This window comes from Ranitomeya variabilis, chromosome 2, assembly GCF_051348905.1.
Source record: "Ranitomeya variabilis isolate aRanVar5 chromosome 2, aRanVar5.hap1, whole genome shotgun sequence".
In the NCBI taxonomy this organism is placed as follows: domain Eukaryota; kingdom Metazoa; phylum Chordata; class Amphibia; order Anura; family Dendrobatidae; genus Ranitomeya; species Ranitomeya variabilis.
The window spans coordinates 824,962,051-824,987,057 of record NC_135233.1 but is presented as its reverse complement, the minus strand read 5'-3'; the positions used below and the strand labels follow the sequence as shown (position 1 = coordinate 824,987,057).

At 43.2% G+C, this 25,007-nt stretch overlaps 1 protein-coding gene across 5 annotated transcripts in view; it reads right to left on the bottom strand.

Annotated features, from left to right (window-relative positions):
• GCLC (glutamate-cysteine ligase catalytic subunit) overlaps positions 1-25,007 on the bottom strand; it is a 98,832-nt gene that overhangs the window by 65,790 nt on the left and 8,035 nt on the right. The window contains exon 2 of one of the 5 annotated variants that reach the window (XM_077290027.1): positions 23,654-23,760. The exons of the other annotated variants lie outside the window; for them this stretch is intronic. The gene's annotated coding sequence lies outside the window, so the exon portion shown is untranslated. The remainder of the gene's footprint in view (positions 1-23,653; positions 23,761-25,007) is intronic. 5 annotated transcript variants of the gene reach the window in all.

The window sequence follows — 25,007 nt, the reverse complement described above, 5'->3', positions numbered from 1 at the left end:
ATTCCAGGAATTTCTGCACCTATTAGGTAATTTCTACCTATTAGGTAAACTTGGCTATTAGTGTTTTTTATTTTTAAAAGCGTGTGTCATGTTTTAACCCCTTTACCCCCGAGGGTGGTTTGCACATTAATGACCGGGCGAATTTTTACAATTCTGACCACTGTCCCTTTATGAGGTTATAACTCTGGAATGCTCAAACGGATCCCGGTGATTCTGACACAGTTTTCTCATGACATATTGTACTTCATGATAGTGGTAAAATTTCTTTGATATTACCTGCGTTTGTGAAAAAAAAAACACGGAAATTTGGTGAAAATTTCGCAATTTTCCAACTGAATTTTTATGCAATTAAATCACAGAGATGTCACACAAAATACTTAATAAGTAACATTTCCCACATGTCTACTTTACATCAGCACAATTTTGGAACCAACATTTTTTTTGTTAGGGAGTTATAAGGGTGGTTAAGAGTTGACCAGCAATTTCTCATTTTTACAACACCTTTTTTTTTTTTGGAACCACATCTCATTTGAAGTCATTTCTAGGGGTCTATATGATAGAAAATACCCAAGTGTGACACCATTCTAAAAACTGCACTCCTCAAGGTGCTCAAAACCACATTCAAGAAGTTTATTAACCCTTCAGGTGTTTCACAGGAATTTTTGGAATGTTTAAATAAAAATGAACATTTAACTTTTTTTTCACAAAAAATTTACTTCAGCTCCAATTTGTTTTATTTTACCAAGGATAACAGGAGAAAATGGACCCCAAAAGTTGTTGTACAATTTGTCCTGAGTATGCCGATACCCATATGTGGGGGTAAACCACTGTTTGGGCGCAAGGGAGAGCCCGGAAGGGAGGAGCGCCATTTGACTTTTCAATGCAAAATTGACTGGAATTGAGATGGGACGCCATGTATTTGGAGAGCCCCTGATGTGCCTAAACATGGAAACCCCCAAATGACACCATTTTGGAAAGTAGACCCCCTAAGGAACTTATCAAGATGTGTGGTGAGCACTTTGAACCCCCAAGTGTTTCACTACAGCTTATAACGCAGAGCCGTGAAAATAAAATCTTTTTTTTTGTCCACAAAAAAAAAAATTTTTGCCCCCAGTTTTGTATTTTTCCAAAGGTAACAGTTGAAATTGAAACCCAAAAGTTGTTGTCCAATTTGTCCTGAGTACGCTGATACCCCATATGTGGGGAGAACCACAGTTTGGGCGTAAGGAAGAGCTCGGAAGGGAAGGAGAGCCATTTGGAATGCAGACTTAGATGGATTGGTCTGCAGGTGTCACGGTGCATTTGCAGAGCCCCTAATACAACTAAACAGTAGAAACCCCCACAAGTGACCCCATATAGGAAACTAGACCCCCCAAGGAACTTATCTAGAGAACTTTGAACCCCCAAATGTTTCACTATTTTCACGGCTCTGCGTTATAAACTGTAATCTTTTTTTTTTTCCCACAAAAATTATTTTTTAGCCCCCAGTTTTGTATTTTCCCAAGGGTAACCGGAGAAATTGGACCCCAAAAGTTGTTGTCCAATGTGTCCTGAGTACACTGATACCCCCATATGTTGGTGTAAACCCCTGTTTGGGCACACGGGAGAGCTCGGAAGGGAAGGAGCACTGTATTACTTTTTCAACGCAGAATTGGCTGGAATTGAGATCAGACGCCATGTCGCGTTTGGAGAGCCCCTGATGTGCTTAAACAGTGGAAATCCCCAATTATAATTGAAACCCTAATCCAAACACAGCACTAACCCTAATCTCAACGGTAACCCTAACCACACCCCTAACCCTGACACACCCCTAATCCCAACCCTATTCCAACCGTAAATGTAATCCAAACCCTAACCTTAACTTTAGCCCCAACCCTAACTGAAGCCCTAACCCTAGCCCCAACCCTAACTGTAGCCCTAACCCTAGCCCTAACGGGAAAATGGAAATAAATTTTTTAAATTTATAGCGGGTTTTTTAGCAGATTTTTTTGATTGTAGTATATACGTAATTGAAGCAGAGGGATTGTTACTATTTGTCTCACAGAGGTCCCCCCTTATTATTAAAACTTTATATCTTTATTAAATCTCAATAAAACCTTAGCACATTAATACCTCAATTAATTAACATAACACCAACACCACAAAAAGAAAAACAACCAGGGGGGTGCCTATCCCTATACTGGCCTATCTCAACCTGCCTACTTGCGGAGGTTGGCACCCTAACCCTGCGCAGTGGCGCCCCCGCTCCTCGATGGCTCACCCTGCTAACCCTACTGGGCCCTGTAGTGGCAGGGGGTGAGGAAGATGGTGAATAGGCAGGTGAGAAAGAAAGATGTGTGTGTGTGCGTAATGTCGTATGCGTACTGAGATAATTTCTTCTTGGCTACGTCAGCTAGGCAAATATTGTGTTCTGCCAGCAAAGATAATGATTCAGAGTGTCTTGGATTATGTAAATATCACTAGTATAACAGATTAGATATATCTTTGATTAAGACCAATTATACTAAATAGCCTAATGCTCTTTTTGCAGAATAATTTCTTTCTATGCCCTCACAATTATTGGATTTGGGTAGTGCAAAAGAGAATTCTTGGGTTTAGATAATGCAACAGAGAGGATACACTGCACATATAGCTATTCTCCTATATAGAGAAGCTGTAGAGATATCTTCATCTAGTGTGTATAGTATATGCCTGTGGATCCACACACGATACAATGCCACATGTTTATCATGATTTTGTGCACGCATAGATGGCTGCAGAGCACACAATTCAGGTGGCAAGAAGACAACTTCACACACATAGGCCAGAAAAATATGACAACAGAAAACCAAAAAACCACCACCCCAAAAAACAAATCAAATGTATCATGGACAAATGGCAACTCACAATATATATAGCCAATTGGCCATGTATTAGTCACATTTGACCTGATCGAATTTATCTACCAAGACACATATCTCATTAGTGCCTGTACCAGGTTGAGATCAATGTCTTTCTCGACGCGTTTCCCCTCTGCAGAGGTTCATCAGGAGAAAATGAAAACCAGGGTACTTATCTCGGTTAAAGTGGTAGGGACAATCCCCTTGCGGTGTGATGCCATGCTTTTTGTGGTGTTGGTGTTATGTTAATTAATTGAGGTATTAATGTGCTAAGGTTTTTTTGAGATTTTTTTGATTGGCAGCTGTCACACTAAAAGATGCTTTTTTTTGCAAAAAAAAACCTTTTTTGCGTTACCACATTTTGAGCGCTATAATTTTTCCATATTTTGGTCCACAGAGTCATGTGAGGTCTTGTTTTTTGCGGGACGAGTTGACGTTTTCATTGGTAACATTTTTGGGCACGTGACATTTTTTGATCGCTTTTTATTCAGATTTTTGTGAGGCTAAATGACCAAAAACCAGCTATTCATGAATTTTTTTTTTCTTTTTTGGGGAGGGGGGTTCCACGTTTTGTAAAATGGATAAAGCAATTTTATTCTTCGGGTCAGTACGATTACAGCGATACCTTATTTATATCATGTTTTTAGGTTTTGGCGCTTTTATACGATAAAAACGGTTTTATAGAAAAAATGTTTATTGTTGCATCGCTTTATTCTGAGGACTATAACCTATTTTTTTGCTAATGATGCTGTATGGCAGCTCTTATTTTGCGGGACAAGATGATGTTTTCAGCGGTACCATGGTTATTTGTATCTGTCTTTTTGATCGCATGTTATTCCACTTTTTGTTCGGCAGTATGATAATAAAGCTTTGGTTTTGGCCTTTTTTTTTTTTTTACATTAACTGTTCACTGAAGGGGTTAACTAGTGGGATAGTTTTATAGGTCGGGTCGTTACGGACGCGGCAATACTAAATGTGTACTTTAATCGTTTTGTTTTTTTAGATAAAGAAATGTATTTATTGGAACAATATTTTTTTATTATTTATTTAGGTTTTTTTTCTTCTTTCACACACGCAATTTATTTTTTTTTTTTTATTTTACTTTACTTTGTCCCAGGGGGGACATCACTGTATAGTGACAGATCGCTGATCTGACACTTTGCTGTGCACTGTCAGATCAGCGATCTGACATGCACAGCAGGGAGGCCACCTCCCTGCAGGACCCGGATGCAGCCCCGTGGCCATTTTGGATCCGGGCCTGCAGGGAGGAGGAAAGAGACCCTCGCAGCAACGCGATCACATCGAGTTGCTCCGAGGGTCTCAGGGAAGCACGCAGGAAGCCCCCTCCCTGCGCGATGCTTCCCTATACTGCCGGAACACTGCGATCAGGTTTGATCGCAGTGTGCCGGGGGTTAATGTGCCGGGGGCAGTCCGTGACCGCTTCTGGCACAGTGCCGGATGTCAGCTGCGATAGTCAGCTGACACGCGGCCGATCGCTCTGGACGTACTATTCTGTCCTTGGGAAGTAGGGCCCACCCCACATGGACGGAATAGTACGTCTAATGGCAGAAAGGGGTTAAATAAAGGGGTTGGGTTTTTTTTACATTTCCAAGTATTTGGCTTTGACCAAACTTTGCTACAATCATGAGCTGTTAGTTTACATAGCAGAAACATATGAAACGCAAATCTGCTTTCTACCAGGGGATTTTCTGTATGCAATTCAATTTTATGGGAAAATCTGCACATAGAAGTTAAGTTAGGCCTCTTTCACACTTCCGTCTTTCAGCTCCCATCACAATCCGTCGATTTTTGAAAATGCAGGATCCTGCAAAAAAATTTGCATTTTCTCAGACTTGTATTAGCGACGGATTGTGACGGATGGCCATCCGTTTCATCCGTCGTGCACTGGATCCTGCATAAAATAAAAAACGGTCCATCGGGCAGAGAAAACGTTCAGAGGAACGTTTTCTTCTGCACGTCGGGAAAAATCGGTCAGCGACGCATCCTGCGCTGCCCGTCACTGGCTACAGTGGAAGCCTATGGGCGCAGGATGCGTCGCTGACTGAAAAGCAGGAATCCAGCGCCGGGTCCCGTCTTTTCAAACTGAGCATGCGTGGAAGAATTTCCCGTCAGGGAAATTCTCTCTCACTCTCTTTCTCTTTTTACTATTGATGCTGCCTATGCAGCATCAATCGTAACAAGATATAATATTAAAAAAAATAAATAAATAAAAATCACAGTATTCTCACCTACAGACCACGACTTCTCGCGAGATTTCGCAATGTATTACTAGGAACGCTAGCTGCCGGGAGCATCGCTGGGCGGGACGCCAGGAGGTGAGAATACTGCAGTTTTTTTTGTTTGTTTTTTTTAAACCTGGTTTGTGTTGTGTACGCGTTTTCGCAGCGGAAAACCGCTGTTTAGACGCATACACAACAGGTGCACATAGCCTCGACGGGTCCGTCAGAAAGACGGGCCCAGTGCACACGTTTTTTTTTTTACAATCTGCACAGGATCCGTCTTTTCAACATTTTGACGGATCCTGTGCAGATTGTAAAAACAGAAGTGGGAAAGAAGCTTTAGGGTACTCTCAAAAGAAACCATGCACCAGGTGTCCGTGCACGTTACATGGAAGGGGAAGAAAAAAAAAAAAAAAAAAAAAAGCATGCATTAGTCCTAGATTTTTACAGCTCAGTAGATTACATCTTGAAGAACTACAAGATTTATATACAAGATTTATATACAGATCTTCTGTGGATGTATGCTTGATCAAATCCTTCCGTCTATTCATCAAATCCCAAAGAGACTCGATGTTGAGATCAGGGGTGGGGTGGGGTGTTTCGGGGGGCAGTGCTCGCCGATAGCTTTTTTAATGTTTACTATAATTCACCAGATGGGGATGGGGCAAGACATTTTTTTCCCCACCCTCCTCCTCGCAGGTATGCCCCAGTATACCATCTGACTTAGTGGATCACTGCAAAGAAACACATACATTTCTTTATGATGGGTCGTCAGAGGAAAATGTAAAAATTCATAAGACAACTACAGAGAGGGGACACATCACCCCCCATTACACTGAACATACAGTATTTGTGGCTGAGAGAAACTAAATTCTAGCTGGGGAAAGAGAGAGAACTAATAGCTAGGAAGTTAGAGAGCCAACATCCATCTCCATTGAAGTATGGGCCCCCTGCAGTAACCATGTAATTACATCAGGGAGATTTGCTGGGAAAAATCTTAAGTTACTTACCGGTAACTATTTTACAAAGCCCATAAAAGCACCACCTGAGAGAGGCCATCTGCCCATCAAGGACAGGAAACCTATTGAATGCAGTAACTCTCCTCCGCATATGTTGGTTTCAGAGCACAAGAGGATCTCCAGTGATTTGTAAACCAGACACCATTAATTCTAAGTATACACCCAATTGAATAGTACACGCCAACCAGTGAAAAAAAGGGGAAGGGGGAATATAAGGGTGAAGTCATGAGCTCTGTAAAATCCTGCTACTGGAAAGTAACTAAGATTTTTCCCCTTCTACCATGACAGTACTACCTGAGCGATTTATACAGAACAAGAACCTTTGGGAGGGATCACCGCTTGTAAACACCTTTCTCCTAAAAGATAGATCAGCAAATGAAGACAAAATCAAGTTGATAATTTTTATAGAAGGTGGAAGGAGAAGACTACCGTATAAGCTGAGATTTTCAGCCCAAATTTTTGGGCTGAAAGTGCCCCTCTCGGCTTATACTAGAGTCATGGCCAGCGGCGGGGGTCGGCGGGTGAGGGGGAGAGAGGACTGTCACATACTCACCTGCACCTGGCGCTCCTAACGTTGTCCCATGGTCTCCTGAGCTGCAGCTCTTCCTCTATTCAGCGGTCACATGGTACTGCTCATTAAAGTAATGAATATGGACTCCACTCCCACAGGGGCGGAGCCGCATATTCATTACTGTAATGAGCGGTACCAGTGACCGCTCATTACAGGAAGCTGCAGTACCGTGGGACAGGTAGGGACAGCGTCAGGAGCAGGTGAGTATTTCATATTCACCTGTCCGAGTTCCATCCGCTGGGCACCGCTCCGTCTTCTTGCTGTGACTGTGCAGGTCAGAGGGCGCAATGACATATGAGAGTGTGCGCCTCCCTCTGCCTGAACAGTCAGTGCGGAGACTGGACGTTGAGGAGCAGCAGGCAGCGACGAGAGGCGAGTATGTCTTTATTTATTGCAGCAGCAGCATTACATGTGGCACGATGCTATATGGAGCGTCTATGGGGCCATTTATTATAAAATCGCGTAAATATGCTCAGTTATGGGGTCAATTCTCCATCATTTTTACTGTCAAAGTGGCACTGCTGTACAGGGAGCTGCTCCGTTCACATACATAGGGCTGTGTTGCACTTCCCTATACTGCAGATAGATGGCAGTGCTGCTGTGGAGAGAAAAAAAAATGCTGCTGACCCTGTTCTTTTGCAAGGTCCTGACAATCAGACCCCTTCTGATCAGTAAGTAAAATACCATTGTTTAATGATAAGGGGGGGGGGGGGGGAGAATCTCCTTTAGGCTGGAATCACACACAACGTATTTAAAAAATAAATAAACCGGTCCGTTTTACACCGACGAGAATTGCAGAAATGTTCCCTGAACAGTGATCTGTATGCCATCCGTGCGAAGATGCGATTTTCTTGCATGTAAGCACCCGTGTTACATCCGTATGGCGAGATTCTCTCGCCGGCTTGCAAAATGGACATTTAATGGATCAATGGGCTCAAATATTCGTGATAGATAGATATTGTAGATGAGGATTATAGAGGAGACCCACTTACTGCTACACTGCCCCAAATACTCAGCAGTGAGGGACACTCACTTCAGGAGACTCTCCGACCTCTTCCCGGATTTCAGCTCCATGAAGGAGGAAGAGAAAACATATCCTGCTAGGGAAAGAAGAGAGCGCAGTATGTGAGCGCGTGCCATAGACTGCGAGAAAGACGACCATGATGTGCCATGGACTTCCTTAGCCCCCACCCTGTACCCCATCCATCGTCCCCACCCATTATCCCTACAGTCCCTACTGTACACACACTTTGGCAAAACTAATGTTTATTTGGTCCTGCCAATAAAGCTGAATTGAATATATCAGTGAGACACATACCTCTGTGTTCATCATCTCATTAAATACATTTACATTTGACCAGCTTGATTTTCCTGAAATTGCCTGCGCCCCCGACAACCAATGTGTGAAAATGTTACTTTTAAATTTGACAACAAGATATATCTACAAGAGACTGGCACAGCAATGGGAAGTAAAATGGCCTCACAGTATGCAAATTTTTCCATATCCAAGCTTGAAAGCGACTTTTGTCCTCATGTCCAATCAGGCCTCTGGCCTACTACCACTACATTAATGATATTTTAAGCATCTGGACGGAGTCACAGCTAAAGACGTTCCATGAACAGTTTAATCAATTTCATCGCACCATCAACTTAATACTCAACTACTGCTGCACTGAAATTAACTTTTTGGACACCATCATTAAGCTGCAGAACAATGAAATAGAAACATCCCTGTATCAGAAGCCAATCGACAGTCCAACATACCTTAAATGGGACAGTTTCCATCCAAAACACAAAACTATTGTCTACAGCCAAGCTATCAGATACAATCGTATATGTTCCATGTACATGTTAGAGATGAACACCTTGGTCGCCTCAGAAAGACCTTTTTGAATCAGGGCTACCATCCAAGAACAATTCAAAACCAAATTACAAGAGCAACTAGAATATCAAGGAATCGCCTGCTACATTACAAAGCTACAGAAGAAAATAACCGCGTGCCTCTAGTAGTCACCTACAATCCAAATCTGGAGGTGCTAAGGGGGAGCTGCACAGAAATGACAACCTTTACTACAAAAAGATGCCCGCTTACAATCCATTTTTCCAGACCCCTCACTACTGTTTTAGGCAGCCCCCAAATCTAAGAAGTATTGTCAGAAGCTTCCAGTCCTCTCAAACGGCTGCAGGAACCTTTCCTTGCAACCAGAAAAAAAAAAAAAAAAAAAAAAGTGTAAAACCTGTCCATTTATAATGACCACGAACAAGATAAAGATCCCCAATTCACATCAGGACTACAAGATCCCAAGTACTTTCAGCTGCATCACATCTAATGTGGTGTACCTAATTATTTGTACTAAATGTCCAACTGGGGGTCTGTATGTAGTGGAGACAGGGCAAAAGCTGAGAACAAGGATGAATTCTCATCGCCACACAATGAGAAAAAAAAAAAAAAAAAAAGAAGGATGTACCGAAAAGGACAGTCTTCTCTGCCCAGGAGAAGATCCTGAACACCAGATACTGGAGAGCACGGTGTCTGGGGCCCCATTGGTGTCGCAAGAAAGACAGTCGTTACACTGTCCGATAAGATTTTGACGTGTGGTCCCTTTAGGTACGACTGATTTCGAATTAGAGCTTTCCACACAGGGTAGAGCTCCCCGAGTTGGACGACTTTGACTGGATTTCTGATGGCCATCTGCCCTGAAGAATCCTTCCATCCGAGTGCGCTCCCCAACCCACCTTGCTGGCATCCGTAGTGATTATTACGCAAGATAAGGAGATCCAAGGAATGCCCAATTGCAGATTTTCCAGCCAAGTCCACCACAGTAGTGATTTTCTCACCGCAGGGAATGAGGACATTCCTCTGTCGAGCGATGTCTCACGCCGGTCCCAGACAGACAGAATTTCCCTCTGCAAGGCTCTTGAGTGGAACGGAGCCCACTGGACACAGGGAATGCAAGCTGTCAGGAAACCTAGAATCTTCATCGTCTACCTGATTGAAGCCAGACTTCTCAGGAAGCCTCAGATTCTGTTTCCCGCAGTCTCCTGTTTTCCTTCTGTTAGGAATGATGCTCTGCGTCTCAAATCCAAACAGCACTCAAAGGAAAAATCTTTCCGTTTCCCGGCATCAAGTCAGACTTCTGCCGATTGAGGATCCATCCAAGGTGTCCCAATGTGGATATGGTCTTCTCCATGTGAAACCGGAGCCCCTTGACCAAACTCACCACCAGGAGGAAATCATCCAGATATGGCACTATAATTATCCCCCTGTTCCTTAAGAAGGCTACAATCTCTGACACCAATTTGGTAAAAACCTGAGGATATGGAGAGATAGATAGATAGAAGTTTAAAGGATTTAGATTTATTATAGTGCGGAATTCGCCTGATAGCTTTATAATCTTTATTTTTATATAGCGCTAACATTTTGCAGCGCTTTACAGTTTGCACACATTGTGAGCCCCATCGGGGACAGAGATGACAATCTAAATTCTCTATCAGTAGGTCTTAGGAATGTGGGAAGAAACAGGAGTACCCGGAGGAAACCCACACAAACACAGGGAGAACACACAAACTCCATGGTGGGATTTGAACCCAGGACTCCAGCACTGCAGCCTTGCAGGATATGTCTAAGGTTCACTTCCGTCTGTCTGTCGCGGAAATCCCGCGTCGCTAATTGGTCAAGGCCGGCTGGGCGCGACCAATCAGCAACAGGCACAGTCCGGCCGCGAATTGGCCCCTCTGCTCCCCTCCAGTCAGTGTCCCCTCCATACTTCAGTCAGCGCCCACATAGCGTTTTAGCAGTCAGTTAACCCTGTGTGACCAACTTTTTACTATTGATACTGCCTATGCAGCATCAATAGTAAAAACATGTTAAAAATAATAAAAAAAATAAATATTATATTCTTACCTTCCGGCATCCGCGGCAGCCTTTCCCGCTCCTCGTGACGCTCAGGTCCCAAGAATGCATTGCGGCAATGACCCCAGATGACGGAGCGGTCTCGCGAGCCCGCTACATCATTACGGGTTGTTGCCGCAAGGCATTACTGGGAACGGAGCATCGCTAAAGTCCTGGCCTGGATCCAGGGGGCCACCTGAAGGTGAGTATTTAACTTTTTTTATTTTATTAACAGGGATATGGTGCCCACATTGCTATATACTGCGTGAGCTGTGCTATATACTGCGTGGGCTGTGCTATATACTGCGTGGGCTGTGCTATATACTGCGTGGGCTGTGCTATATACTGCGTGGGCTGTGAGACTCTTGCCCGGGGCCATCAAAAACCTGGAGCTCGCCCTGGATTCACTGATGTTCACAGCCGGCCGCGACCAAATCAGCGACAAACGCAGTCCGGCCGCGAACTGGCACGGGATTTGAACCACGCTTCGCTAATTGGTAGCGCCCGGACTGCCGAATCCTGTGTATTCATTGCATTATGCTGAAATCTTCATAAATAAACTACATACATATTCTAGAATACCCGATGCGTTAGAATACTATTAAAGGTCGGCCCCAACACCATTGACCCTGAGAAGGGAATGGAGCATAATTTATTTTTAGAGGAGTTGTCCCCAGACCGAGTCTTCAGCCAGATGGTCCTACTTGCCACGTTAGGCAATGAGCTATTCCTAGCTGAGAACCTTACTGATTTGGCGAATGTATCCACCAAAAAGGCTGTAGACTATTTCATCAGTGGGAGGGAGGCCATGATATCTTCCCTAGGAGTTACTATTCAAGTGCTCCTCCAGTTGCCCCATCCATAGAAACATAGACCTTGCAACTGAAGTGGTGGCTACATCAGTCTTGATCAATGCTGTGGATGTTTCCCCAAGGCAGCTTCAGGAGATTATCTGCCTTTCTGTCCATACGGTCCTTCAGACAAGTCTTCAAAGAGTATAGACGACTTCCTATATACTTTAGCCACCAGTACTTCTATCTTGGGGACCTCCTTCCAGATCTTAATGTCCTCAGGATCAAAGGGTAAACAATTTTTAAAGAATCGTACCACCAAGCGTTTCTCCACATCCTCCCATTCCTCCAGGACCATAGTCCGGATAGGATCATTCACAGGAAACACCCATTGCTTTCAGTGGTCTGAGACCCCCAAACATCTCATCTTGTATGGACTGCGGTTTTGGGACTTCCTCCACCTGCATCATATTCCTGACTGCCTGGACTAGGTCATCTGTATCCTCAGAGGCAAATAAATATCTTCTGCCCTGTTCTGGATTTTCCATCACTAATTCACCCTTTTCTTCCTGGTCTGAACCCAGAAACTGGGACTCCTCATCCGAGCTTAGCTCCATCTCCCATCGAGGTCTCTTAGCTGAATTGGGCGGTTGAGGCAGGGTGAGACTAGATATACAGGTCCTTCTCAAAAAATTAGCATATAGTGTTAATTTTCATTATTTACCATAATGTAATGATTACAATTAAACTTTCATATATTATAGATTCATTATCCACCAACTGAAATTTGTCAGGTCTTTTATTGTTTTAATACTGATGATTTTGGCATACAACTCCTGATAACCCAAAAAACCTGTCTCAATAAATTAGCATATTTCACCCGTCCAATCAAATAAAAGTGTTTTTTAATAACAAACAAAAAAACCATCAAATAATAATGTTCAGTTATGCACTCAATACTTGGTCGGGAATCCTTTGGCAGAAATGACTGCTTCAATGCGGCGTGGCATGGAGGCAATCAGCCTGTGACACTGCTGAGATGTTATGGAGGCCCAGGATGCTTCAATAGCGGCCTTAAGCTCATCCAGAGTGTTGGGTCTGGCGTCTCTCAACTTTCTCTTCACAATATCCCACAGATTCTCTATGGGGTTCAGGTCAGGAGAGTTGGCAGGCCAATTGAGCACAGTAATACCATGGTCAGTAAACCATTTACCAGTGGTTTTGGCACTGTGAGCAGGTGCCAGGTTGTGCTGAAAAATGAAATCTTCATCTCCATAAAGCATTTCAGCCGATGGAAGCATGAAGTGCTCCAAAATCTCCTGATAGCTAGCTGCATTGACCCTGCCCTTGATGAAACACAGTGGACCAACACCAGCAGCTGACATGGCACCCCACACCATCACTGACTGTGGGTACTGGACACTGGACTTCAGGCATTTTGGCATTTCCTTCTCCCCAGTCTTCCTCCAGACTCTGGCACCTTGATTTCCGAATGACATGCAAAATTTGCTTTCATCAGAAAAAAGTACTTGGGACCACTTAGCAACAGTCCAGTGCTGCTTCTCTGTAGCCCAGGTCAGGCGCTTCTGCTGCTGTTTATGGTTCAAAAGTGGCTTTACCTGGGGAATGCACGGTGGCTCTGGATGTTTCCACACCAGACTCAGTCCACTGCTTCCTCAGGTTCCCCAAGGTCTGGAATCGGTCCTTCTCCACAATCTTCCTCAGGGTCCGGTCACCTCTTCTCGTTGTACAGCGTTTTCTGCCACATTGTTTCCTTCCAACAGACTTACCATTGAGGTGCCTTGATACAGCACTCTGGGAACAGCCTATTTGTTGAGAAATTTCTTTCTGGGTCTTACCCTCTTGCTTGAGGGTGTCAATGATGGCCTTCTTGACATCTGTCAGGTCGCTAGTCTTACCCATGATGGGGGTTTTGAGTAATGAACCAGGCAGGGAGTTTTTAAAAGCCTCAGGTATCTTTTGCATGTGTTTAGAGTTAATTAGTTGATTCAGAAGATTAGGGTAATAGGTCGTTTAGAGGACCTTTTCTTGATATGCTAATTTATTGAGACAGGTTTTTTGGGTTATCAGGAGTTGTATGCCAAAATCATCAGTATTAAAACAATAAAAGACCTGACAAATTTCAGTTGGTGGATAATGAATCTATAATATATGAAAGTTTAATTGTAATCATTACATTATGGTAAATAATGAAATTTAACACTATATGCTAATTTTTTGAGAAGGACCTGTATAGGCCTGGACCTCTTCACGAAGTAGGGACCTCATTTCAGACAGCAGGGACGGTTGCTCTTCCCTCACAACTTTGGTGGTGCAGCCCTCACAGAGCACTCTGCCATGTCTCCGGCAATTTTATATTGCATAATAGGTCATCGCCTGGACTTCACAGAGGCCTTGCCAGACCTCTTAGGTGTAGGGAGGGACATAGCTGAGGTTCCCTTATCCTATTTAGTATAGAGAGAAGGGATAATCAGGCTGCTGCAAAGGTGGGACTGCGCAAAGCACACTTACCATGCAGTTCTGGTCTACTCTGCCCACTCCCTCCATGGGGACCCCATGCGTGCAGAGTGCCTACCGAGACCCAGGTAATGGTTTTATTAGCTGTCTCCACATCACTTCTAACTTCGTAACCCGGCGCCTTTCTGACCTCACTGGAAGTGCAATGGACCTGCACACTGTGCGTCTTCCGGAAGATGCAGCGCGTTGCTGGCTGGTTGACGGAGCAGAGAGCCCCCCCCATCAGGAGGAAGCAGCTCAACCCAGGAGCTCCGCTCAACTGGTCTCTGACTGAGGGACTCCCCACCGGAGTGTCGGCCTCAGGCCTCTTGACAGGGAGAAATGATTGGCTGTGCCGCACGATCCCCCCCCCCCCCGAGCCCATCCGGTAAGCTACGGCTTCCTCATGCATCCTGTAAGGAGAAGGACGACGACCTCTATGGTACTGTCTAAAGGGACGTCCTGGAAATCATGGTTCCATTTACCACAGCAAGTCTTCCAGGTACTGAAGCAGCAAAACAGCCCCAGACAATCACAATGCAATCTCCATATTTTACAGTTGGCATGATGTTCCTTTTCTGAAATGATGTTACTTGTATGCCAGATGTAATGGAACATACACCTTGCAAAACGTTCAATTTTTGGCTCGTGAATCCAGAGTATTTTCCCAAAAGTCTTGGGTATCATCAAGATGTTTTCTGGCAAAACTGAGATGAGACTTTATGTTGTTATTACTCAGTAGTGATTATCTTGCAACTTTGCCATGCAAGCCATTTTTGCAGTCTCTTTATGGTGGAGTCATGAACACCAACCTTAACTGAGGGCTGCAGTTCTTTGGATGTTGTTGTGAGGTCTTTTTTGGACTCTTGGATGAGTCGTTGCTGTGCTCTTGGGGTAACAAAAATTCACAGAAACTGCATGGGTATCACATGAATGGGAGCGTACCAACTTCAAACATTTTTATTTCCCCATGTAGTTAAGTATGGAAGGCATTTCAGGAGAAGTGAACCTTAGGCGTGACTTATGCTACCATGATGTACATAAAGCTGGACATCAGGCCATCTACCTCCAAGTATCAGTTTCAAGTATCATGACAAAAGCAAGTCTGAATAAGTGGTACACTTACATGTCAAAGTGCTTACCCATGATGTGGATGTAAGTATGCCGAGGAGCCGTTTCACGTTAGCCTTGTCAAAAAGGGAATATTGGGGCAATATTGGTCAGCCAACCGGCCACTCCTACGAAGGTTCACCATTGTGCCACATTTTCACCATCTCTAGATAATGGCTCTCACTGTGGTCCCAAAGCTTTAGAAATGGCTTTATAACCTGTCCAGACTGATGGATCTCAATTACTTGGCTTCTCATTTGTTCCAGAATTTCTTTGTATAGTCGTATGACGTCTAGCTATTGCAGATCGTTTGGTCTACTTCACTTTGTCAGGCAGGTCCTATTTAAGAGTTTTATTGATTGAGAACAGGTGTGGCAGTAATCAGGCCTTCGTGGGCCAGGGAATTTGAACTCAGCTTCTAAAATCCAAGATAAACAACAGTTAATTTAGGTTTTAAAAGTGGGCGAGGTGATGTGGCAATAACTTTTTCACAGAGGGCCCTGCAGGTTTGGATTCCCACCTCCCCCCCACCCCCCTTAGGCCCCTTTCACACTTCCGTCTTAATTCGTCGATTTTTGAGAATGCAGGATCCTGGGAAAAAAAATTTGCAGGATCCTACATTTTTTCATAGACTTGTATTGGCGACAGATTGTGACGGATGGCCATCTGTTTCATCCGTCGTGCACTGGATCCTGCGTAAAAAAACGGTCCATCGGGCAGAAAAAAAAACATTCAGAGGAACATTTTTTTCTGAACGTCGGAAAATTGGTCAGCGACGCATCCTGCGCTGCCCGTCACTAGCTACAATGGAAGCTTATGGGCGCAGGATGCATCGCTGTGAAAAGCAGGAATCCAGCGACGGGTCCAGTCTTTTCAAACTGAGCTGAGCATGCGTGGAAGAATTTCCCATCAGGGAAATTCTCTCGCTTTCTCTTACTATTGATGCTGCCTATGCAGCATCAATAGTAACATGTTAATTGCAGTATTCTCACATACCGGTGTCCCGTGGCGGGACACCGGTAGGTGAGAATACTGCAATTTTTTAACCAGGTTTGTGTTGTGTATGCGTTTTCGTAGCCAAAAACCGCTGCGAAGACGCATACACAACAGGTGCACATAGCCTCGAAGGGTCCGTCAGAAAGACGGGCCCAGTGCACCTGTTTTTTACAATCTGCACAGGATCCGTCTTTTCAACATTTTGACGGATCCTGTGCAGATTGTAAGAACAGAAGTGTGAAAGAAGCCTTAATAAAAACCTTCATTTAAAAACTGCATTTTGTGCTTGTGTTATCTATGTCTAATGTTTAAATTAGTTTGATGTGAAACATTTAAGTGTGACAAACATGCAAAAGAATAGGATATCAGGAAGCGGGCAAACACTTAACACAACTGTATAAGACTGTGGTGCAGTGACCCACGTTACAGCCAGGGGGCGCTGTTTGTGTGGTTCAAGATGCGCTTGGAGGCATAAATGTGATGAGAAAGTCCAGCAGGAGTGTAAATGGCCGGTGTGTGTGTTGCAGAGGAAGACACTCTGCGCTGTCAGTCTGAAGTTAGGTTGGTGTGCTGGGACCTGTAGTCCCACAAGTAATTGTGTAATGCTAAAGGGAGACTGGCAGGGCTAGTTATGAGAGATGGGAGGGTCAAACTAGCCACACACACCCACACTCCCACCCAGGGGAGTGGTTACACCTAGATAATATGACCAGGGTGTGGGTCACATGTTTAGAGTGTATGGATCCGTTTGGTCCATGTGCAAGGTCCTGGACGGTCAGTGTTGGAGTCTCCTGGTATGGAGATGTCTTGGAAGCACTGAGAGACCGTCGACCTAGACGGTCAGTGTTGGGAGTCTCCTGGCAGTGGAGACGTCCTGGAAGCACTGAGACCGTGGACCTAGTGGACGGTCAGTGTTGGAGTCTCCTGGTATGGAGAAGTCCTGGAAGCACTGAAGAGTGTGAGTCCTGAAACAGCCTGTGTGTTGGATTGTCCTGAAGTGGGCTGGAGTCCCTGGAAGCACTGCTGAGGCTATGGACTGAATGCTCGAGGTGTCCTGGGATGGACTGGAGTCCTGCAAGCATCTGGTAAGATCATGGACTGATGGCCTGTGTGTTGGAAGTGCCTGTGTTTGGACTTCCTGGAAGAACATGGAAAGGCTGCATCTACAGAGCCTGAGACGGTTTGTGTTGGGGAAGCTACAGTTCCTACTGTGGGTCTGGACTATCCGAGGTGCCCTGTTCACAAGGACGGTGATCCCAGTGAGGCAGTTTCCCTGTAAACCAGCACTGGCAGGAGTCAGTGTGTGGAGCCGGAGCTCCTGAGAGGTAACCCCTGGTATGGAAAAAAACCTGTAATATACGGCAGAGCTGTATCTGCCATTGGAACAGACTGCTGGTGGTTAATATGTTCCGTTGATGCATACAATGAACTGTAATGAGCTGTGCAGTCACCTGGTGACTGAAAAGATAAGGCGTGACTATTGAATGCTTTGTAAAGCCACACGTGTTAAAGTAACAGATTATGTGTAAGCTGGTGATGTACAACCTGACTTACGGTGCGGTTATTGACGCTTTAATAAACCGGAATGGACTTAATTTGTGTGAGATATCGTGCCTGTATGCGCTATTCCCGTGCAAAGCAAGTGTCCCCCAAGACCCGAAGGGAAACGCTACAAAAGACACACAAATGGTCACTGCCAGCTTCACAAAAAAAAATTATACATTGCATGAATTGTAATTGGAGATGTTATACATCATCTGCTCACCGAGTTCGCCAATAGAATCAGAATGGAAAAGTTGGAAGGGACGTCCAAGGGTAATCATGTCCAACCCCTTGCTCAATGCAGGATTCACCAAATCATCTCACACAAGTGTCTGTCCCGCCTCAGTTTGAAGACTTCTATTGAAGAATTCACCACCTCTCCTGGCAGGGAGTTTCACCCATTGATCACCCACACTGTCAATTTTTTTTCTAATAACTAATCTGTGTCTCCTCCCACTTCGTGTTTCATCCCACTGCTTCTAGTCTTTCCTTGTGCAAATCACAAAACTGATCCCTCTACAGCACAACAGCCCTTGAGATATATGAAGACAGTTCCTCTATGTCTTTTTTGTAAGCTAAACATGCCCAAATCCTCTAACCGCTCTTCACAGGACATACATTGCAGTCTGCTCACCATCGTGGCCGTTCTTCTTTGAACTTGCCTCAGTTTTTCCATATCTTCTTAAAAAATGTGGTGCCCAGAACTGAGCACAGTCTTCCAGATGAGATCTGACCAAGGCTATGAGTACACGTTGCGGATTTTTCTGCAGATCCGCAGCAGATTTGACGATGCGGATCTGCAGATGTTATCCATGCGTTGTACAGTACCATGTAAACATATGGAAAACAAAATCCACAGTGCACATGCTGCGGAAAAAAGCGCAGAAATACAGCATTTTTTCCCCGCAGCATGTCAATTCCTTGTGCGAATTCCGCAGCTGTTTACACCTGCTCCTCAATAGGAATCCGCAAGAGTAAAACTGCAAGTAGAGTCCACACAAAAACCACAATAAATCCGCAGTGCGGTTTACCTGCAGATTTTGCAAAAACAGTGTGGAAAAATCCACACACCAATGAGCAATGTGTGCACATAGCCTAAAGAGGTGTAGAGGGGGATAATTAATTACTTCATGTGATCTAGACTGTATGCTTCTGTTACTGCAATCGAGAATTGGCGTTTGCCTTTATTGTTGCTGCATCACACTATTGACTCAGTCTGTGATGTATTAGTATACCCAAGTCTTTCACATGTGCTGTTGCTTAGCCTTATTACTTCCATTCTGTATCTACTTTTTTCATTAATAAATAACACCATGTTCAGTGGCATTTTTCATTTCTTAAACTGAGAGACTCCAAAAAAAAAAAAAAACCTACGATCCTTGTAGAGAAAAATGTGCTCTTTCTAATGATATCAGAATTAATATATTTTAGGGGTACCTTTTTGAGAAATTTGACCTAAAAATAGGTAAGATTTAGGGTTTTTTTAGTTTTTCATCATATGTGGGTGTGAATATTTCCACAAATACATATGCTTTGACCGTGATATTGCAGCAATGCAAAGTCATGTAGATGTTTGGTGTACAGGGCAAAGCACGAGTTACTATTGTTTTTTGGTCTTGAGTTATATATGGGCAAAGTTTGGCATAAATTTTATGCGACACGTTTTTCAAGCTACTTTGACACAAAATTGCGGCCAAAATATTGTTTTGTCATAGCCGGTAATAATTTTATCGTGTTTAGCAGCAAACATTGAGCTAGTATGCCAAATTTCAGCATCATAGCCAGTTTAGAACTCTAATGGCTATGTGCCAAAGTTTGCAAAATCCTCTTAGCTGAAGCCGCAGGTTTGGTGGAACCTCCGGTGAAAGGTCAACAGTGCCCAATGTATTTGAGATCTGGCCCTAAAAATTTACAGAACCTCTTTTCAAACATGCATGTACATCCTTATACATTTTCAGCAAAATCGTGAGAAGGTCGAGTGGGGACCACTGGTCCACTTGACATGAAATGACCCAGATGTCAAACACAGGGCCCAAAACAGAGCCCTGTGGTACCCCACTCGAGACATTCTTCCAACTGGATGTGCAGCCATTTAGGAAGACTCTTTGGGTATGATCACCAAGCCAGTTATGAAACCACCTAACTGTTGCCATGTCCATTCCATAGTTGGTCATTTTTTTTTTTTTTTAATAAGGATGGTATGATATACTTTGTCAAAACCTTTGCTGAAGATATATATATTATCTACTGCGTTTCCCTGATCCACCCAGTCAGCGATTCTGTCATAGAAGAAAATTTGTTAATCTGCCATGACTTACTAATTACAAACCCATGCTGGCTCTGGTTAATCACTTCATTCTCATATACATACATGTTTAATCATTTGTTCAAAGATCTTTCCTAGTATAGAAGTCACGCTCACAGGCCTATATAGTTACCTGGGTCCACCATATTCCCCTTTGTGAAGATTAAAGAAAAATAAAGGTTGTCTTCATCTTTTGTCCAAGAATTTCCATAGATTATAGAGAGTGGTTCAATAATTTCCTGGACCTGAAGACTAATTCATTGAGATTCCTTCATCTCTCTGTTTATAGATAAATGAATCCACACTAAGAGTACAAGCGAAGATCAGTTGATGTTACCTTTACTTTGAACTTAATTCCTAATTTGCATGTTTTCTCTCAGTCTTCTCAACATCAATTTTTAACACTTCACCATTTCCAAAGCATCTTTAGACTTTTTTTTTAACTTTTGACATATCAGCCAAATTCTTTTTTTATTGCTTTTGAATTGCCAGCCTAGTAGTGGAAGCTGTCGCTGCCATCAGACGTCAGTCAATTGCGCACTTAACACCTGGTGGCAGCGGTGGGATTGGCGTGACCCCCAGTAGTTATCCTCGACAGGTCCCTATTGGATAATTACCCTGGCATCCATCATGATGGTGGCCACTGTTGGGTGCATACAGTCAAGATGCGTCAAGCAGTGGCCACAAACGTGTAAAAAGCCTTAACATTGGCTGTATATTTGGAGTCTGTCCTACTGCGGAATAAGGAGCCAGACACTACACTGATGGTATGACATGATGGTTATGCATCTTCCTTTATTTCATTAATCCTAACTAGGGATAAGCGAATAGCTTTGGATAGCTGTTTGGATAAAAAGTTAGTGCTTACCGAATAGCTGCTTCAGTAACCCGGATACCTGGAGCGCTCCTGATAATCAGCTGTTCGGCGCCACAGTTGCATGTGTCACAGCCGTGTTGTTTATTGGACTATCCATGCATGTGTCGCGATTGTCACATAGCCGCGATGTACTGTATTTAGCTGCGGCGCTGAACAGCTGATTAACAGGAGCGTTCCAGGCATCTGTTAACGAAACAGCTATTCAGTAAGCGCTATAGCTATTTGGATAAAAAGGAGTTATCAAATGCCATTCACTCATCCCTAACCATAACCAATCACCCAACTCCATTTCGCTGAAATGCAGCTCCAAACTTCCAAGGAACCTCCATCATGTGTCACTATTGTCCAAATGTTCAGACTTATGATCGTATTAAATTAATAGGTTTGAAAGCAAATTAAGAATTGATGGGAGAGACTCGTGCGAGTTTCTCACATTGCACATGCAAGTGTGACCCTGGCCTTAGAGGGAGGACTTTTTTCAGTATTCTATAACCTGTATGACCATATTAATAGTTTAGATAGGTCAAACGTGGTGACAGATTTTAAAGACCGGCCAGCTAAGGTATTAAAGTTTTAAGTGATTACAGTGTCAGCTACTTTTGGTTTATCATACCTTACCTTTGGACACAAGAGACGGCTCATCCCCCTTAAATAGACCCTGTCACCTTCCAGGCTTAACTTATCACTGACCTAATAATACATATTTTACTGAGGCCAAATTAGATATCTGTATTATATGGTCCCTCCCTGGATTGCAAATACAGGCACAACCACAACGACTTGAGCCAACCGCCTCATAAGCATAGATAAGAATGTTAGCTTGGGTCTAGAAATCCTCTGTCAGTCCTGAAATTTGTTGGCATTCAAAGACTGGATTCACACAACAGCATCTCTGGTACGTGTGGTGACAGTTTTCATGCGTATCAGAGACACTGACCCACGTAGACCCATTCAAATTAATGGGTCTGTGCACATCTCTGTTTTCTCATGGACCGTATCCCACACGTCGACATGTCCGTTTTCTTGCAGCTGCACGGATCACACAGACCCATGCAAGTCAATTGGTCCGTGTAAACACGTACTGCACATGGATGCCGTGTGCATTTTTAAAATTATAGGGAACTCGGAAACAAATTGTTTCTTTAACAGCCAGGTGTCTAGACCTTGACATATTTGTTATGCCAAAGGACTACTAGCACACAAGCCAAAGCTGAGATGTCATTGACACAAATATTTGACACGCTTTAAATACGTAATCACTAATAGATCACACCTTTGACATCTTTAACCATTTAATTACCATATTAACCCTTCATTTTCACATACAAACCTTTAGCTCTGGTATGTATCCACACGGACAGCACACAGATCACACACGGATGGTACACACGGATAGCACATGGCTGTGACACATGGACATCTCCGGTACCGGTTTATCAGGACGCGTGAAAAAGGCCTTATACAGTGACAAACTGCAGGGTTGTGCGCCCATTGAGAAAAAAAAAAAAAAAGTTTCTACAGCTTCTTTTAATCAAAGAAAAAAAACAGACATAAAGAAGGCATCTAAGTGCAGGCAGTTTGTTTTTTTTGTGGACCCATAGACTTGGGTTGGTAAGTTTGAGCCAAGACTTGCATGAGCTTTAACAGTTTGATCACATGGATGTTTGCAGCGGTTTTTAAAACGCAAAAAACATGTCTTACAGTACCACATAAAATACACGTTATTCCAAACTTTTTGGCAGGAAAAATCTGCTGCAAATAAGAGTGTGTGTGTGTGTGTGTGTGTGTGTGTGTGTGTGTGTGTGTGTGTGTGTGTGTGTGTGTGTGTGTGTGTGTGTGTGTGTGTGTGTGTGTGTGTGTGTGTGTGTGTGTATGCCAAGACATCATTGAGACATCCGTGATTTGTATTGTACGTAAAAACATGAAACATAGCGTTTTTCCATCCAATTTTCATTAGTGTCAGTTTGTACTATCAGAGTTAGTTTCCAGTAAAAAAAATAAAAAAATAAAAATAAAATTGTATGCTGTCCATGATTTCACATTGCAAAGTATAGGAGAAGCTTTGCAGACTGCACGCAGATGCGGAGTTCGGGCCGCGAACGTTTTTTTCGTCACGACGGACCTCAAAAACACGACGCATCCGTTGCACGCAATGCGTCGCTAATGCAAGTCTATGGAGAAAAAAAATACGCATCCTGTGGGCAACTTTGCAGGATGCGTTTTTTTCTCCAAAACGACACATTGCGACGTTGGCCAAACGAAGGAAGTGTGAAAGAGGCCTAAGTGACCTCACTGGAATCAGTGTGTCCTTACTGCATGCTGCTCTCAGATGGGTGAGCAAAAACCTAGTGACAGACTCCTTTTAACCCCTTTACCCCCCCCAAGGGTGGTTTGCACGTTAATGACAGGGCCAATTTTTACAATTCTGACAACTGTCCCTTTATGAGGTTATAACTCTGGAATGCTTCAACGGATCCCGGTGATTCTGACATTGTTTTCTCGTGACATATTGGGCTTCATGATAGTGGTAAAATATCTTTGATATTACCTGCGTTTATGTGTGAAAAAAAATGGAAATTTGGCAAATTTTGAAAATTTCGCAATTTTCCAACTTTGAATTTTTATGCCCTTAACCCCTTCATGACCTTGGGATTTTCCGTTTTTCCGTGTTCGTTTTTTCTCTCCCCTCTTTCCCAGAGCCATAACTTTTTTATTTTTCCGTCACTATGGCCATGTGAGGGCTTATTTTTTGCGAAACAAGTTGTACTTTTGAACGACATCATTGGTTTTAGCATGTCGTGTACTAGAAAACGGGAAAAAAATTCCAAGCGCGGTGAAATTGCAAAAAAAGTGCAGTCCCACACTTGTTTTTTGTTTGGCTTTTTTGCTAGGTTCACTAAATGCTAAAACTGACCTGCCAATATGATTCTCCAGGTCATTACCAGGGCTGTGGTGTCAGAGTCGTGGAGTCAGAGTTAGTTTTGGTTGGAGCCGGAGTTGGAAGAAATGTACCGACTCCAGCTTTAAAAGAAAAAAAAAAATGTATTAATATTTCATAATTGAACTTTCATATGAATTTTATAAATGTTACTCAAATATATATGTTCTATCAAACTATGAACAAGTGATAAGCAGTTCTGCTGGAGATAGAGACATTTCTTACTTCTTGTGTGTCACTGTTCTCCACTCACAGCCCTTATCTAATCTTATACTTGGTTAACTTCATTCTGCCCCAACCCCCCTACTTACAATGTATGAAACTGAAAATGTTGCAAATTTTTAGTAGTAAAGCTCCTCCTCTAGACTAAATGTTTACTAGGCTGCATCTTCCAAGCATCTCACAGCTGCTCCTCAGAAGAGGAAGACTGTAAGTAGTATTATCCTTTCAACAAACTTTGCATCAGTTAACTGAGTACATGAGGAATAACAGTATTACTGCCCACTATATCAGTTGTACGACCTGGCAATAATTTTGTGCAATTGTTTTTAGGAAAAGCAATTGTCATTTGGATTGTGAATGCATGCAGAATTAAAAACCTGAGAATGTCAAAGAAGCGTCACATTAAATCAGCTGTATTTGAACATTTCACCATTACTCAAGATAGAAAACATTATGTCTGTCAGTGTATGACAAATGATCCAGACGAAAACAAATGCTGTGAAGCCAAGATCAGCGCATATTCAGGCAAAGATAAAAATGCTCCTACCAGAGCTTCTAATCTAAAGAGACATTTACAGCGCTTTCATTCAGAAGTACTGAAAGCAGTGAATGAGAAAGACTGCATCCAAACCAATGAACCAGTGCCCAAGCTCTTCCAGCCAAACAAAGGAGCAGAGAACTTTGCAGCCATCAGTTGCAAGATATTTTGTGAGTGACTAAGTTACTGTGACAATGACAGTAGATACATTTAAAAAACAGATCATAGGCATACTATCCTTTACAACAAGCTCTATTTCATTATTTTCACGACCAGCTTTTGTGTGTCTGAATGGGGAAATGGCCCGCAAGCTTGGTGTTTCTCTGGAGAGAGAGAGTATTAGAAAATTAGTAATCGAAGAAGCTTTTAAACAAAAGGAAGAACTTAAAAAAACTCTCAAGGGACGCTTTCTGTTTCTTAAAATGGATGCCTGCACACGTCACAGAGTGAACTATTTTGCCATCAATGTCCGATTTGTTTGTGACAAAAATGAAATAGTTACCAAGACATTGGCAGTAAAAGACACCAAAGCTCATCACACCAGTGAGTTTCTCCAGGTCTTGGTGGAAA